The following is an 18,545-nucleotide window of genomic DNA, read 5'->3' as shown; positions in this document are numbered from 1 at the left end:
ATGCTATTAATTGTATATACCCAATGAAAGTGTGTTTTTTAAACAAATTCAACCTTTTCAAAATGCATCTATAGTGAGCACAAATTAAATCCTTATTTCCTCCAAGACCAGAAGTTAAGCTTGATTTCTGAAAGAAAATATAACTGTAAAATTGTCTTTGATTTCTCCCAAAGCAGAACTAAAAGCATTACTGATAAATATGCATATAATGTATTATATATCATAAATATATATTCCTTACTTACATATGAAATAAAGAATTGCATCAAGAAATTATGGGAGCTGCAAAGTTCAAGGTCTGTAGCCAACAAGTTGTAGACCCAATGAAATCAATGTTCAATTCCATTCTAAGTCTGAAGGCCTGGGTATGAGACACATGATGGTTAATTTTCACAGCAAATACTAGTATGCTATAGACTTAGAAGACCCAATATATCAGTCCTGATTCAAATACCTGGAAATTTAAAGTCCAAATGAAAGCACTGAAGAGAGAGAAATTTCCATCTACTTAATTATTGCTGTATACAGACCCTTCCTCAGCTGACTAGAAGAAAGAGGCCCACATTAGAATAGGTGGCTCACTTTCCTCAGTTTACTGATCCATGAGCAATTTTCATCCAACATATACTTGCAAAACAGTATAATGTATGTCACATAAATGGACACTCCAAAGCCCAACCAAGCTGCCTCATGATGTTAACTACAAACAAGCTCTCTGTTGATTTTATTAAACATTTGAGAGGGATATTTTATTATCGAACCTGAGTATATGGTAATGATATCTATTGTCAGTAATTTATAGGTAAGAAATTGTCAAGTAAGTGTATAGATAGCAAGCATATATTCAGTTACACACCTGTGCAACCACTGTCTCGGGAAACAGATTTCCATCCTATCAACTGAGACTTTGTTCAGAGGCTTCCCGTCCAGCTCTCATGCTCTCATTTTTCACACCACACTTAGGTTTTTCCTGTTGTAAAACTTCATGAAACAGTGCTAAACAATGTTGTCAGTTCATGAGTAGTTACTCTTACTCAACACAATGTTTATAAGAGTCTCTAGTTGCGTGTTGTACTTATGGTCCATTCCTGAGCATTGTTTTGACTACTACATTATAAGGACACACAGCAATTTATCTCTAGTTAGGCTGATAGCTAATTAGCCTTACAATTTTGGAGTTATTTTCAGAAAGAAAATTTTACAAACTTTGCACACATAAATTCAGTTACATGTGTTCTTAAAATTTCTTCAGTTAATATGCACATGGATAATTATTATATTCCACACATGAAAGTAGAAAACAAAACAGTGCATCAATTTCAGCAGCTAACAATTAAAATCTGTTTTTATTATTATTATTATTATTATTATTATTATTATTATTATTACTTTATGTGTATTGGTGTCTTGCATGAATGTATGTCTGTGAATAACATGTGTGCTTGGAGCCCTGTATGTCTGTGAATAACATGTGTGCTTGGAGCCCGTGGAGGCCATAGGAGAGTGGTGGATCTCCTGGGACAGGAATTAAAGATGGTGGTGGGATACAGTGTGATGCTGCGGATTGAAGCTGGCTCATCTGGAAGAGCAACCAGTTTACTTTCATCCATCCAATCTCTTCAACTGCAATAGTGTAAACATTCAGAAGATCAAAAGTTGCCATCATCTCTTTTAATCTAAGCTATGAGCCTGAGTAGCAAATGATACTAAGAATTAAATAACTGCATACTCATTTAACCAAATAGAAGGGCTGATGTGGTTAATTTATATAGTGTAGATACTGCAATACTCAGTACGAATCTCACAAGTGTAAGTGTGAGAACCTTGAAGTAGGTACACAGATCTTAAATTCTTAGTTTATAAATAGAAAAATTTGGGGGAGGGAAAAAGAGAAAAAAAAAGGAAAAAGAAGGGAAAAAAGGGAAAAAAAGAAAAAAAAGGAAAAAAAGAAAAAAAGAAAAAATAAATAGAAAAATTCATAGTCTTGAATTCATTGAAAACTACATTGATGAGAGTTTTCAAAATAAGAAAATATATTATTTCCCTTTATCCTCATCCTCATTTTTCACTGTATTCTGCTCCTTTCTCCGTTTTTCCTCCAGTTGTCTTTGGCAAAGTGTGTCTCTACTTATTATCATGATTAGGAAAAAAAGAAAAGGCATTCTTTTTTACTGAAAACAATACGTTAACCACACTTTTCCTATACTTTAGTTATGGAGTAGTTCCTGGGTGATGATGATGATGAAGATGATCATGATGATAACATGGTTTGTCACATCTGGTTAAATATAATTTCTGATTTTTTTACTTTTTAAAATGAGATTTATTTCATTCCACATAGATGAATGTTTAGTCAGCATTCTTGTATGTGTACCATGTGCATGTCTGATGCTGGTGGAGATCAGAAGGGGATATTAGATCCTCTAAAACTGGAGCCACAGATAGTTACTAACAACAGTGTGAGTGCTGGTGACTGAATTCTGTTCCTTTGCAAGAGTAGCAAGTCCTCTTAATCACGAAGCGGCTATTATTTTTCATCATAAAGGAGTTAGTATATAGGCAAATGTAGCACATCAAGAACAGAGTCCTATTAGAGGAAGTAAGAAATATTTACAGATTTAAATGAAGGGTTTTTTTTCCCCCTAGTCATTTTTATCCTCTCACATGTTAGGACAATGTTTAGATGAAAATTATATGCCGTTCACAGTTAAATACCCCCACTTCAAGTTATGAATTTGAAAGCCCAATAGACTGCAGGATTCTTACTTCCAGTTTTATAAAGTCAAGAGGATTTTAAAACTCACTTATTAAAGATATTCTACATTTGACTTATATAGTGATTGAACACACACACACACACTCCCAAATTTAAAACTTGGGATAACTAGTATCAAATTTCTAATTACTATGGAAAGAGAAAAATTGATAGAACTGGGTGCCCTACATTTTCACCAGAGACAAGTGCAGCAGTTGATCTGTGACTTCTACCTCAATCTGAGCTAGATGCCTTTGTTGTTATTTATCTCAATGCTAACCATTTTCTCTTATTGGTTTTCATAATTTCTTCCACACATCTAAGTCATATCATTGCTAAAATACCCATGAGACTCTTGTGTACAGTATACCCATGATGTTGTTATTATTATATGTTATTCGATATTATTATATGCTATCTGATGGACTTTGGCATAGTGGTTGGACACTGAAGAGTCTAACTTCTTCACCAGATCAATATGTCCATTGATTTACACTTTTATGAGTTTGTTAGGAAGTAATGAAAATAAGAGATAAGATCTTGTTAGAGGAAGTTGGTGATTTAAGTAGGACATGGGATGAATATTCTCTGCCCACAGTTGCTCCATGGATCATTTTGTTTCCTGCCCAGCAGGACCTGAGTTGGTTCACTTCACTAAAAATTGCCACCATGATGTTCAGCCTTACTGGTGATGAGAAGCCATTGGACCAAGAGACATTAAACTACAGCCACTGAGTCTCTTAGGCACTTAAATCTTTGCTTCTATAAACTGTTTCCTCAAGTTGTTTTTCACAGTGAAAAAGTTTGAATGATAACACACATAACATATAAGAAAAGTGGTTATTGGAGATTCTAGTAGAATTTTACTACATACCAGGCACTGTTCTAAAGCCTCAATATTAACTTAGTCAACACATTGACATTTCTATTAAGTGTAATGCATCCTTTGTGATTACTATAATTAAACTTCTTAGGTATGTTAACTTAATAGAGAAAAAAAAGAATTATTTAATTCTCTGAATATTTCAAAGACTGACAGCAAGACTTGTCAACTTTTAATTTATAAGGATTTTGAGGGAGAGATCGCATAACCAAATCTCCAAATTTGAGCTAATAGTGTAACAGAGAAAGAAGCAGCACCTGCTTAAAGAGACAGAGAGAAAAATCGTCCCATAGTTGCACCTGAAGTTTTACCGTCCACTGAACTGAACACCTTCAATTCATTCTAGACCCCAGCTCTTAAGTCTCTTACCATTTCCACAGCATGGTTTATGGCTAAACGTCCAGCACATGGATAATTGGAATATAACCCACAACTATATTGTAGCAAGTAGTAACATTATTGCCTCTATTTCAAGAAAAAAGAAATTGAGTCATGAATCACCTCAAATTCTCATTCTGAGTTTCTGAGATCCATGTATCATGTTTGATAACTTTTAGGTGAATCACACTGTGGAGGTATCCTAGATACAGTGTTTTGATCATTGCTTTAGTCCTCATAGGAAAATAGAAATGTTATGACTGACACATAGCCGGAGGTGAGAAGAGGACTAAATGTAGGGCATGGGTTATTCAATAATGCAGTGTCAAAAGAAAAATGTCCGAGGGAAAGAAATATATATTCATTTCTTTGTGGGGAGGTGTGTCTGCAATACTTTCTCATCTCCCTTTTCTGTTGTCAGCCCTGGTCATTCCTGTTGTCCTGGGAAATGTGATCACTACTCAGGCCATTTTGTGTTCACTTCGTGGTCCATCCTGAGCAAGTTGTCAAGGAGGCACAATGCTAGGGTTGGCTTTCGGGTGCTAATAGGGAGAAGTTCCTCTTGCTTTCTGAGGAAAGCAATTGGCAGCTTCAGCATATGGTTTTGATGTTTAGAGTTCTGTTTTTCCACTGTACAAGAAACTTACCTTCAGAATCACTGGGATGAAGAAAAGGCGAAACACTGTGAAGATAAGGAGCAAGGAGGGTTAGGGGAAGTCCCAGCTTCAAAAAGCACTATTTCATCTGAAATTTCTTCGGCTAGTTTATTTTGGAATGTAGCCATTTGTCATTCCCATGAAACTGATTAATGCAGTAGAAAATGAGACAAGCTTTGAGAAAGAAACTGATAGTCTGAAATTAAGCTAGCTCACATGAAGAAGAAAGAGAAAAAGTATGCACTGATCAGCCAGAGCAGGTGTTGCAAAAAGATACAGAAAGATACAGTTCATGAGATACAAGATCAAAGCACAGACCCAGGATGACATGAATCCCAACAGCCTGACACAGTGGCTGAAGAACTTACTGCCACATGTCATTGGCCAATATCCTGTGGCTAATACACTTATATCTGCCCTGGACAATTCAAGCTTAGAAGACCGAAAAAAAGCCAGGGTTAGAAAGATGGTTCAACCTGTAAATTGCTTTCTAAATAAGCTTAGCCACCTGAGTTTGAACCTTATATAAAAGGCAGAATGAAAGAAGCAACGTCATATCCTCTCACCTTCATGCACTTACAGTAGGTATATGTGTGGTCACATTCCCAGTTGTATGCACATATGCATAATAATAAATATTAAATAAATAAGAAAACCCACTACACATAAAATCCAAAGAACAAGTGGCTGATTTCAAATTCATTTAGCAATAGCACTGCAAATAAATCTTCAAAGAACAGAGGAGGGTGGGGAAGTACGTAGCATTAATGCCATTCAATTAACTATGAAGATGGGGTAGTATTTAGTAAATGCCTGTGTGGGTTTCTGGGAAATGGTTGAATTTGGTAACATTATGATATCTGTTAACATATTTGTGTTCATACATGTGTTAATAATATAAATACAACTATTTTTGTCAAGTCTTGATTTTATTTTTAGTTCACAGGGTATTGTGTAAGCCATTTGAAAATAAGCATTAAATGTACTTAAACTACTCTCTATATTAATTGTATAATCTATTTATGGTAGATGTGACATTTGAAATAGCTCAATCCTAGCCCTTCCCTATAATCTCTCAATGTACCTCTGAATTCATTTATTTTCCACAGCAGGTCTTTTACACATCTGTACTTGGTTTGTTTGTTTTGGCCCACTTGGATGCTTTGTCAGGTATTCAATTTTCTTTCTTCTCATGTGCCCATCTCAGTGCCAATTTTGCCCTGTGATCTTTTTATTGGGACATCAGTTTAAGAGTGGAGTTGATTGAATAAATATAAATGGAGTTTTATCCATAAAAGCCTAGCACACTACAAAGCTGGAACTAAGGCTCTACAAATCTCACAAGCTTTACTGTCGCAGACAAAACTAGCGAACATTCAAAAGAAAAATCAGGAAGAATCAATTCATGATGACATTTTGTTTCAGGCTAAGGAGGGTGCGCAGAAATTCCAACTGAGCATATTCATTTAAATTTAAGATTTTAAGAGTTGACAGAGACCATCAATTCATTCTTGCTTTAGGCTTAGAGTGTTTCGGTTGGCATCTTGAAATGTGTTCACTTTCAGTATCTCATAGAGGTTACTAGAGGAAAAACAATGCGCCTACAAGCTTTTAATAGAACAAAGTGTATAAATGTCAGCTCTATACACAAATTCAGGCACGGGTGTCTCAGATCAGCAATTTGCTTTAGCTTTGCTCCTGACGCACAAGAATGTTAAGTACTCAAGGGATTAAACTCTAGTCCTTTTGGGTTTTGTACACAAATAGGCTGATTTGGTCTAGTAATCAAATGAGATTTGCTTTACAAGAAGATGTGGGGAACAATTACTGAAATGAAACACAAATTGAAAGAGAAGCTGGTTGCTGAGCTAAAAGGAGTGCCCTTGTTAAGTCTGAGAACAAAGACGAAGGCCACCAAAATAAACCATCTACTGTGAATGAGGCAAATATCTTTACAGTCCTGGTAGGATGTTCAAAATATTGTTCTTAAGAACTAGACATTTTATGAAGTGCAGTGATTTAAGCTAATTTGAATTCTTGTTTTACTACCTTGCATATAACCATGACTTGGAATCAAGTACGTATTGGAGAATTCTTCAGAAGAGTTTGTGTGTAAAAGAAATAACAATTGACTCTCCCAAAATGGGAAAACAATATGGAAATATAAACAACTCCTCTCCTAGAAGTCTGTGTTTTTTATTTTTTTTTGTCTGTCTAGAAGCTCTCAGAGAAAGAGCTTACACACCTACCTTGGACAGAAGGTGTAAAATTAAATATTAACTCAGCACAAGACTTAGCTTAGATCAATTTTTACTAATGAGTTAACTAAATATACAATTTATTGTCATGTATCTTTTAAAAACAATGACAGAACAATTGACCTATTTTATTCTTATGGAGATATGATGATACTTCACTCCCACTACCCACCCACATATCTCTCTCTCTCATCTCCAAAGGGAATATTGTGTCTCCCCGTCACCTTTGAGGAGAAGAAACTTAGTCCTATGTACTGAAAACTTACATTGCTTTTCTTCACTACTCTTTCCTCATTTCTTAAACATTTGGAATTATACTCAGGCATGCAGTTGATCCCTCTGGATCTTTAAATTATATGCATCACATTCTGGCAGCTCTCAGCTTTCTGAACCATCAACCTACTTATCCATAATACATATGTAAAGGACCTGGTACAGATTCCCTGATCACTAAAATTTCCATGAGTCACACTTAGTAGTCACTTGGTTCTGTGTGCCATGTTTTCCTGGTGTGTCCATGACCCTCTGGTTCCTCCAATCCTTTCTCAACCTCCTCGGCAGGCATCCCTGAGTTTCTGCTAATATTTAGTTGTGATACTCTGTATCTGTATCCATGAATTGCTGAATGAAGTTTCTTTGGTCTCTTTAATGACTATTCTGCTAAGATCAGCACACCCTCAGGCAGGATAAACTGTAGACAAATGGTTTTGGGCCTGGGTTGCTGTCAGAATCTCTAGACTTGAGGCCTTGTCTGGTTACAGAAAATGACCATTTCAGGGTCTTTGTCTCCATTACTAGCAGTCTTCTTGAGAATAAGTCTTGTAGATTTTATTGAGTTTCCATTGAAATGTTTCTGCCAGCCCCTAAGATGCCCCAACTCCCCTAGTTTCTCCAAGTACCTTGCTTTCCACCATCCAATTCTTCCTGCTCCAAACCCCACCCATCCCCAGTCCACTGATCTTCTATTTTCCCTTCTCAGGGAGATCCTTATATTCTTTCTTATGTCCTCTTACTAATTAGCCACTCTGTGTCTGTGGACTGTAGCCCATTTGTCTTTTACTTTAGAGCAAATATCAACTTATGATTGAGCACATAACATATTTCTCTTTCTGGTCTGGCTTACCTTACTCAGGTGATTTTTTTTCTAGTTCCATCCATTTCATGACATCATTTTATAACAGCTGAGTAATTCTCTATTGTGTAAATGTGACATAATTTCTTTAACCAATTTTTGTTCAAGCGACACCTAGATTGTTTCCGATTTCTGGCTATTATGAATAAAGCAGGCAGTAATGAACGTAGTTGAGCAACTGTATCTGTGATAGGATTGAGAGTACTTTGGATATTTCTCCAGGAGTGGTATATCTGGGAATATGGTTTCCAATTTTTTGAGAAACCACTATATTGTCTTCCAAAATTGTTGTAGTTGTTTGCACTCCCAACATCAATGGAGGAGTGTTCCCCTTGCTCCACATCCTCACCAGCATGAGGCATTTGCTTTTAATCTTAGCCATTCTGACAGGTGTAAAATCTCAAAGTCATTGGTTTGCATTTCTGTGATGGCCAATGATTTTGAACAGTTTTTTATGTGTTTCTCAGCCAATTAAAATTTCTCTGTTGAGAATTCCGTTTAGATATGTACCACATTTTTTAGTTAGGTTGCTTGGCATTGGTGTCTACTGTAATGACATATATATTAGCCCTTTGTCAGATGTGGAGTTGTGAAAATCTTTTGCTATTCTGTGGGCTGCCATTTTGACCCATTGTCTGTGTCCCTTCCTTTATAGAAGCTCTTTGATTTCATGAGGTCACATTTGTTAGTTGTTGCTCTTAGTGTCTGAGCTATTGTTGTACTGTTCACAAAGTTGTCTTCTGTACTAATGTATTCAAGATTATCCCCAACTTTCTGTTCTGTCAGGTTCAGTGTATCAGGTTTCTGTGAGGTTTATGTTGAGGTCTTTGATTCAGTTGAACTTGAGTTTTGCACTGGGTGAAATATATGAGTCTGTGTACATTATTCTACATACTGACATCTAGGTAGACCAGCACCATTTATTGAAGATGCTTTCTTTTTGCATATTTCTGGCTTCTGTATCAAACATCATGTGTCCATAGGTGTGTGAATTTATGTTTTTAATTCAATTCCACTGATCAACATGTCTGCTTTTATGCCTGTACCATGCAGTTTTCATTACTACAATTCTGTAGTACAGATTGAAATCAGGGATTGTTATACCACTATAAGTTCTTTTATTGTATAGGATTTTTTTTTTTTTTTGCAATCTTGGGTTTTTGTTTTTACATATGAAGTTGAGTATTTCTCTTTAAATGTCTGTGTAAGGAGTTGCATTGGGATTTTGATGGGGATTATATTAATTCTATAGATGGCTTTTGGTAGGATGGTCACTTTTACTCTGTTAATCATGCTTATTCATAGATAAATGACATATTCTAATCAGAGCTGAGAGTGTTCCCTCCAAGATCTATATTTAACAAAACTGGAAAAGTATTCTTTTGAGCTGTCAGTTGGGGTTGTCAAAGGGATTTCCAAAATATTGTAGACTATTGCTATTGTTCTTGCTTCCACCCCACTACCACTTCCTGAGGTGGATGATCAATCCCTAAAGCTGAAGACAGCATGCACTTCAGAAAAACAATCCTGAAGCTCCTGAGCTGAAGTTGACTTGAAATGCCTTTCAAAAGGACTAGCTCTCCTGGTACCAAAAGGTACCATGCAAGCTTTCAAGGAAGGAAGCAACCAACAGTCCTAGACAGCTATGATGTCTATAAACTGCAATGGCCAGAAATGCATGGTGATCTTAGGGATATAAAAGTAGGATTCATATCTGGAAAATCAACAATAGCGATGGAACATAAAACCATGCCAGGAAGTTTGGTAAGGTAGAACAGATGACATCCAGAGATTCAGTGTGCACCCACCTGAGACTTAGGTGGCTCTCTGTTCCTTGCCAGACTCCTGGCCTAGAACGCTTAGTATGCTGCTCACATAAAAGAAATGTTTTCTAAGCTCAAAAACAGATTCCTTCATGCTAATGAGGCACTTAGAGGCCTGGAGGGCTTAGCCAATAAACTTTCCTTCCTAGATATTCCTCCCTGCAAAAGGTATTTAATCTCAGGTCCTCCCTGAGAAGTGTTTATGGTATGTATCCATTTGCCACCATGAAAAACCAAGAAACTGTTTAGAATCATGGACTGTTTCTTTCATCAAGAGCCACCATGGGGAGCCATGGAGGAAGCATTCCATTAAGGAGCTGCAGCTTAATTCTCCTGTAGAAGGCCTCTCTGTGTTCCCAGCCCCTACTGCCACCAAGCTTCCCTCTGCCAAGAGAATCACCACAGGGACAAGCCAGAGTTTGCCTTTCTCAAGGCCCTGGCCTCATTGCAGAGCCTGGAGACCCCCAAACCAGCTCCAGCTTACCCATGTATCAGACTGACTTTCCTACCTGAGTTGTGTCTCAGCACTTCCTTACAGCCCGGCATCTGCCCTTGCAGCAGTGGGATAAGCGCAGTCAAACTCCCTGCATTCCACATTCCCCAAGAGGCTGTGCCCATCTGCAGAGCAGATGCCAACCCACAAATAGCGAATCGTTCTTAAGGCTACAAATTGGACTTGAGGCCTCTCAACGAGGGGATAAATATTCCTGGTACTGGAAACCAAGCCAACTAATCAGAACTACTAGTCAAATCAGAAATTATGGTGGATTTCTGTAAACTGCCATTTTACTAAACCAACATAATTGCTAAATACACCTACAATAAAACTCCTGCACCCACGACAGGGCGGTGGAAATATTGTAAGAGCCCAGAGAACAGGAAGTTTGCTATGATATTTTGTCTTCTAGTAATGTCAGAATGTACACTCATGAAGTCTCACCAACAGGATTGCGTAAGCCTGTTGTAAACAAGGACACAGATAGACATGCAAATGTGAAGGGGAGAAAGCTCGGGATGCCTGAGTCAGAAACAGGCAACTAAGGAATGATGACAACCAAAAAAAGAGTTTTCCCAAGAAAAACACATAATTGGTTATTCATTTCCAAATGGTCAGCCCTGAAAACAGATACATAAGAGTAATATTATACAGAATAAACAAGGTGTATTTATATATAAACACATTATGCATGTGTCTCTCTCTATATATATGTATGCGTATGTGTATGTGTATATGTATATGATGTATATGTATATGTATATGTATATGTATATGTATATGTATATGTATATATGTTATGTATATGTCTATGTATATGTATGCGTATATGTATATATGTATACACCATTTTTAAGATATGTGTTATATAAGAAACATGAATAGATTGTATATTAAAGTATATATTTAACAATATAAAGAAAAAGATGTCATGAACTTGGAAGAGAGCAAACACAAGCTCATGGACTGAGTTGTGTGGGAGACTAAGGAAGGAAGAAATAATATAGTTATAGTATAATTTGAAATATATATTTGTATATGTGTATGAATATATATGCATATATACATATACATATATATATATACATATATATATATATGTATATATATATATATATATATGCCTCTTAATGGCTCAAGGGCTTGTTTTTGTTGTCTTTTAAACAACATTTTCTTGAAAATGGCAAATTTTTTAAAAATATTTTTTATTACATATTTTCCTCAATTACATTTCCAATGCTATCCCAAAAGTCCCCCATACCCTCCCCCCCACTTCCCTACCCACCCATTCCCATTTTTTTGGACCTGGCGTTCCCCTATACTGGGGCATATAAAGTTTGCGTGTCCAATGGGCCTCTCTTTCCAGTGATGGCCGACTAGGCCATCTTTTGATACATATGCAGCTAGAGTCAAGAGCTCCGGGGTACTGGTTAGTTCATAATGTTGCTCCACCTATAGGGTTGCAGATCCCTTTAGCTCCTTGGGTACTTTCTCTAGCTTCTCCATTGGGAGCCCTGTGATCCATCCATTAGCTGACTGTGAGCATCCACTTCTGTGTTTGCTAGGCCCCGGCATAGTCTCACAAGAGACAGCTACATCTGGGTCCTTTCGATAAAATCTTGCTAGTGTATGCAATGGTGTCAGTGTTTGGAAGCTGATTATGGGGTGGATCCCTGGATATGGCAGTCTCTAGATGGTCCATCCTTTCGTCTCAGCTCCAAACTTTGTCTCTGTAACTCCTTCCATGGGTGTTTTGTTCCCAATTCTAAGGAGGGGCATAGTGTCCACACTCAGTCTTCATTCTTCTTGAGTTTCATGTGTTTAGCAAATTGTATCTTATACCTTGGGTATCCTAGGTTTTGGGCTAATATCCACTTATCAGTGAGTACATATTGTGTGAGTTCCTTTGTGAATGTGTTATCTCACTCAGGATGATGCCCTCCAGGTCCATCCATTTGGCTAGGAATTTCATAAATTCATTCTTTTTAATAGCTGAGTAGTACTCCATTGTGTAAATGTACCACATTCTCTGTATCCATTCCTCTGTTGAGGGGCATCTGGGTTCTTTCCAGCTTCTGGTTATTATAAATAAGACTGCTATGAACATAGTGGAGCATGTGTTCTTCTTACCGGTTGGGACATCTTCTGGATATATGCCCAGGAGAGGTATTGCTGGATCCTCCGGTAGTACTATGTCCAGTTTTCTGAGGAACCGCCAGACTGATTTCCAGAGTGGTTGTACAGAAAATGGCCAATTTAATTCATATTAAAGGAAAAGAAAACTCAACCAGGGCTAGGAAATGGCAGACTGAAAATGTCTAAAATATGCACATACATAAAATAAGCTTGAAGCACAAACATGCTAAAAATAATGTCTGATTAAATTTGATATAATGTAAACTTACATTTTAAATTCCTTGAAATAGCTTCATGCACATAGTTCTTTTTATGATATAACATTGATCACTTCTTTTTTTTATTAGATATTTATTTCATTTACATTTCCAATGCTATCCCAAAAGTCCCCCACACCATCCCACACTCACTGCCCCACCCACCCACTCCCACTTCTTGGCCCTGGCGTTCCCCTGTACTGAGGCTTATAAAGTTTGCATGACCAATGGTCCTCTCTTTCCACTGATGGCCGACTAGGCCATCTTCTGATACATATGCAGCTAGAGACATGAGCTCCGGGGGGCACTGGTTAGTTCATATTGTTATTCCACCTACAGGATTGCAGATCCCCCTCAGCTCCTTGGTTACTTTCTCTTGCTCCTCCATTGGGGGCCCTGTGATCCATCCAATAGCTGACTGTGAAAGTCATGACTTGTGGAACAAAGTTCTGCTCAAGTATGATAAAATACTCAGGTAAGTACATGATAGCAATTTATGATAAATTATTTATGTGTGTTTTTGTTCTAAATATTTGTATTTATGCATATATTTATAGCATTTGAAACAGGAATTTAAAAAATCTAATATCAGAATGTATTTCTACCTTAAGAAACTATAGTTTAAACGCTAATTAATTCTAATATAAGAGGGAAAGAAAAGAGAAAAGTACTATGAAAGAAATATCAATATTTTAAAAATAGAAAATCAGTGAAAATTGAAAAGATTTTTGTTTACAAGTATAGGTAAAGTCAGCAAGCCTCTACTCAGAATAATTACTTAAAATAATACAGGGGACAAACATTCTGTAGGCACCAGAAACCAGAGACCATCCATACACTAAAGACGTAATAAATTATATACATAGATATACCAGTAAATTTAATAAATTAGATAAACTAGACTGGTTCCTTAGAAGATATAATTTTCACAAGTACATATAAAAAGAAACAAGAAATGTAATAGAAATGCATCTATAAAGAAAATTAAATCAATCACCAACAATATTCTAAATAATAATCACTCTGTCAACATGACTTCAGTGACATCATCTCCTCAGTAAAATTATGGAACATCTGATGACTACAGATATTCTACAGTGACTTTCAGGAAGATTCTAACTGAATGCCTAAAAATAGAACAAAGTAAAGCACAGCCTAGGTAAGTCTTTACTTGCTGAGCCATCTCCCCTTCCTCCACACTGATATGTCATGAATATTTTTATTACTATCTTATGGAAAATTTGTATTAATAATGTTGTCAATCATTAATCTCACTTTACCTCTATGAAGCTGTCATCATTACTTTTCTATTTCTGTGAGTAGACACTATGACCAAGAAAGTGTAAAAATGAAAGCATTTAACTTATTTATAGTTTCCGAGGATTGGTCCATTATCATCATCATGGTGGATATGGTAGCAGACAAACAGACATCATGCTTTTAGGCAGAAGGCAGAGACAATGGGCCTTGAAAGGGCTTTAGTTGAGAGCTTTACATCTTTTCCATTTTTAGGCAGAAGGCAGAGACAATGGGCCTTGAAAGGGCTTTTGAAATCTCAATGTCCTCTCTCCTTTCTGCCCCAGACACACATTCACCAACAAGGCTACACTTCCTAAACCTTCCCAAACAGTTCTACTCTTGTCTGGTCTGACTAAGCATTAAAATGTATGAGCCTCCCCAGACCATTCTCATGCAAACCGCTGGAGACTGGTAACACACTATTTCCGTTTTATAAATAATAAAAAAATGGGAACTATCTAAGAATAGTTTACCATTGTTGTAATATTAAGTTATAAATTTCATTTGACTACTTATCTACTTGTTAGGTTATGTTTTATGTTATCTCTAAACTTAGATTATACACAAATTACCTAGGAATCTTATTAAAATGCAGACTCTGGTTTAGTAGGTCATAGGTGGTCACATATGCTACATTTAAACCAGCTTCTACACAGTCTACTCTAAAAAGTAAAGCTTTAGATTATTTTTATTTCCATTGAGCCATTTCCGTTCCTAACAGGCTTTTAAAAGGATTTTATTGTTAAAAGTCAAGTGGATAGCAGTGTTTAAATGAATTTCATAACCAGACACATAACCAACATTTAATAACTTGGACTGAGTAAGGATAGGTGATTGTAATTGTTTAACATTGTGACTATGAATCTTGCCTTTATGTTCTTTTCCCAGAGATATGATGCTGTTGACTCTTTTTTCTATATTCTGAAAAAATACTCCCACTGAAATGCATGTGATATTTAATATTGTTTTCCAACTTGACATGGTCTAGAATAACCCAGGAGAGAAAGCATTCCTTCTTACTCTATCTGCAATGCCAAAAACAGCTGATTTCACCTTTAACAAGTTAATGGTAAGAGCCCTTCTTCTGTCACCCATCACTGCCATAACACTGCCAGGAAAAGTTTTCTATTTTAAGGTCATTTAAAACAATAGATATGCTTTATTATGTCTGTAGTCTCTCTCTCTTTCTCTCTCTCCCTCTCCCCCTCTCTCTGTGTATGCACTCATGTGTACACATGCAACTGTGTGGGTAAGTCTACTGAGGACAGAAAGAAATGTTGGATCCATTGGCATTATAATGATAGGCAGTTAAGAGGTAATTTGAGAACTTGGACTCAAACTCAGGTTCTCTGTAAGAGCAGGAAATGTTCTAAACCATGTAAATGAGCCTCCATCCCCTACATTTAGTGTCTTGTATGAGCACACTGCACTCATCTCAGTAATACAGTATAAAATCCCATTTGTGTTGTCGTAATTGCTTGGACAAAATCCATTTTAAAAGGCACCTTTCTATCATAAGTTGAAACTTCATTCTACTACAAGTTCTCTATGAGAGATGGGCTCCTTTTAATCAGTTGTACTAACGATAATGATTGAAAAATGAAGAGAAATAAAGGTATGTATTAAAGACTTCAAGCCAGCCCTCAGATGCTCCAGGAAGGCTAGCAAATATGAGATAGAAATTAAGCAATTAGAAACAAAACATATGCCATATTTCTGAAAAACCTACAGGCTTGATTCAAATACAGGCACTGTATTTGTGTGCACATTAACACAAATGTTAACACTGCCACTCTGTCACAGAGTAGACATTGTGTCAATGCCAAGTGCTGTTGTATTTACCAGGTGTAACTATCTCATAAAAAAGAGTGGGGGGAACCAGGCGGTGGTGGCACATGCCTTTAATCTCAGCACTTGGGAGGCAGAGGCAGGCAGATTTCTCAGTTCAAGGACACCCTGGTCTACAAAGTGAGTTCCAGGACAGTCAGGGCTATACAGAGAAACCCTGTCTTGATCCCCCCCCCCTCCAAAAAAAAAAAAGAGTGGTGGGTGGGTCTCTAATTTTTCAGTGACGTATTGAAATAGTAAATGCAAACATGTATCCAAATGGCTGTCATGTACATAAAAGCTATAAAATTCAATCTTTCATTTTTTTAAATATCAATTTGCTAAATATAGGAAAAACAAAGTACCAAGTCCTAGGTCTGAATATAGGTTTGCCTATAAGCCTTCTATTGGAAGAAAGTTTTTTTAAAAAACGATTTATTTATTTATTATTTATACATATTGGGTATCAGATGCCATTACAGATGGTCACAAGCCACTATGTGGTTGGTGGGAATTGAACTCAGGACCTCTTGAAGAGTAGCTAGTGCTCTTAACCACTGAGAGATCTCTCCTGCCCTATGATAAAATTTTTAAGCAAAACCATGGTACCCTGGCTATTCCTCAGCTCCCTTCAACATAGGAGGATAGCCAGAGAATCTCATTTACATACACTGTACTTAAATATATAATATAGTAACATAAATAGTGAGATATTATAGAGATTATAACAAGTATCAAGAAGTCATATAAGTTATGACTCAAACATTTCCTAGTTTTATTTAATTCTGAATAATGTAAAATTTAAATATTTTGATATTTCTGGAATTTTTTATCAAACTTTAGACTTCTTTCCCTATTTAAAAATTTCTTACAATTAAATAACTCTATTCATGCTCTGCTTGTATATATTATTTTGAGAATATAGATGGATAGATGTATCATCACACTACCTTCCTCATTTTTATAATAAAATATGCTATGGACTCAACAATAGTACATTTATTTAGTTTTAGAATAATCCCAAGAGAAAATATGTAGGACTAAATAACTTCTTTGCTTCATCTCTCTTATTTCTTCAACTAGGGGGTGAAGACTATATTTTCAAGGACCATTCCTCCAATTCCTTAAATGAGAATTGTTGCGGATAGCTCTGGGGCTAATTGTATTTGATGTTAATTCTGTCCTCCTGTGAGAGGCTACAAACAAGGAATGAGTCTGCACTAAGGTAATTTCCTGAAAACCTTCTTGCCAACTTAATTTACAAATAAAGGCTACAGCTTGCAATTGGGTGGAGAAAGAGGGGAAGGTGGAGCTGAAGGTTTTGGGAGAGAGAGAGAGAGAGAGAGAGAGAGAGAGAGAGAGAGAGAGAGAGAGAGAGAGAGAGAGAGAGAAGGAAAACAGAGCAGAGGCGCCTGTTCTTGAGAAACCTCAAGTTCTAAGGGGTCTCATAGATGTGGAAGATGGTAGTGTAGAGGTAGATCTGCCCAATCTATGCACACAGCATGTATTCATATTAATTGAGTTGTGTTTTCATTGTCTGGGCTTATTTGGGCTGGAGATTTACTGCAACAGAGAATGTTGATTTATCTCATGGCTCTAATTTCAGGATTAAAAGATGTGTGCATAATTGGATGCTATTAATTCAAGATTCAGGACTAAATAGAAGTTCAGGCATACTTAAATAATTCTTTAAAAGTACCCTAATTGGTCAAAAACTGACTTCAAACTTTAACTCAAAAAAGTTGGTGCAGTGGAAATTTTAGGGTTCTTTGGAGAGTCAGTTGTGTCAGATGGTGTTTTGCTGGGGCAAACACATGAAGAACTGTTTTCTTGAAGCAGGCAAACACATGAAGAAGTGTTTTCCTGAAGCAGACACAGGTGAAAGGGTGTTTCATTTCGCTAAGGCAGACTTGTGAAGAAACTTTCACTGAAGCAGAAATAGGTGAAAAGATCTTCAAACTTTGGGGTGCTTGTACGCTGAGGCTTCTTCCAGTTACCAAGGACTCAGACGAGTGTCAGTGATGCCACCTAAGACAGAGCCACATGGAGTGTGCTGAGACAGGCTCAGTTGCTGAGACAACACATGTGGTGAGGCAAGACCCCTGGAAGACATGTGGTGTTTGGAGGGAGTATAAAATGTACTCAATAGACCGAGGGTGCTGCTGGTAGAGCTAGCTGTGCAATGGTTCTTGGTATTGAGTCTTCCCTGATCTTCACTTCGCTGAGAGAGGCACAGCAGAGAACTTCTCCTAGTGTCCCTGCTGGTCTGAATCCAGATCTCTTGCTGACTTGCCCAGATTTGGCTGAGGCCTGGCTGTTCCTGATAATTTGTACCACTGCTGCTGCTATCCTGACACTATGGGACTAGACTGCTGGTATATCCCTGAAGTATTTGTGAGTGGACTGAGCTGCTGCTGCTGCTGGCCTCTGATCAGAACTGCTGATTTCCTGACAGCACAGATTGGATTTGCTCCTAATAACAGTGTCTAAACATGTTCACTTCCTCGTATCTATTCTTTTCCACTACCTTGGAAGGATGGGTAGTGGGCTAGTAGGAAGGTAAAAGTGTTTAAGAACCATCATTAAAAGTAGGCATTGAAAATATTAAATTACAAGCTGGAAGATGCTCATACTCTTCCTAGACC

The 18,545-nt window shown here is 37.0% G+C and overlaps 2 long non-coding RNA genes across 2 annotated transcripts in view; one reads left to right on the top strand and one right to left on the bottom strand.

Moving 5' to 3' along the window:
• Window positions 1-18,545, bottom strand: part of Gm20754 (predicted gene, 20754) — a 528,480-nt gene that overhangs the window by 217,720 nt on the left and 292,215 nt on the right. The gene's annotated exons all lie outside the window — the stretch shown is intronic.
• 4930509J09Rik (RIKEN cDNA 4930509J09 gene) overlaps window positions 1-18,545 on the top strand; it is a 130,446-nt gene that overhangs the window by 104,541 nt on the left and 7,360 nt on the right. Inside the window, exons 5-7 of the long non-coding RNA NR_040547.1 lie at window positions 13,816-13,933; window positions 14,962-15,142; window positions 16,984-17,125. This is a non-coding gene — a long non-coding RNA (RIKEN cDNA 4930509J09 gene). The remainder of the gene's footprint in view (window positions 1-13,815; window positions 13,934-14,961; window positions 15,143-16,983; window positions 17,126-18,545) is intronic.

The sequence above is a fragment of the Mus musculus genome, chromosome 3 (assembly GCF_000001635.26).
Source record: "Mus musculus strain C57BL/6J chromosome 3, GRCm38.p6 C57BL/6J".
Lineage (NCBI taxonomy): Eukaryota > Metazoa > Chordata > Mammalia > Rodentia > Muridae > Mus > Mus musculus.
The sequence above is the reverse complement of the archived record's forward strand: the minus strand, read 5'-3'. Positions and strand labels throughout refer to the sequence as shown.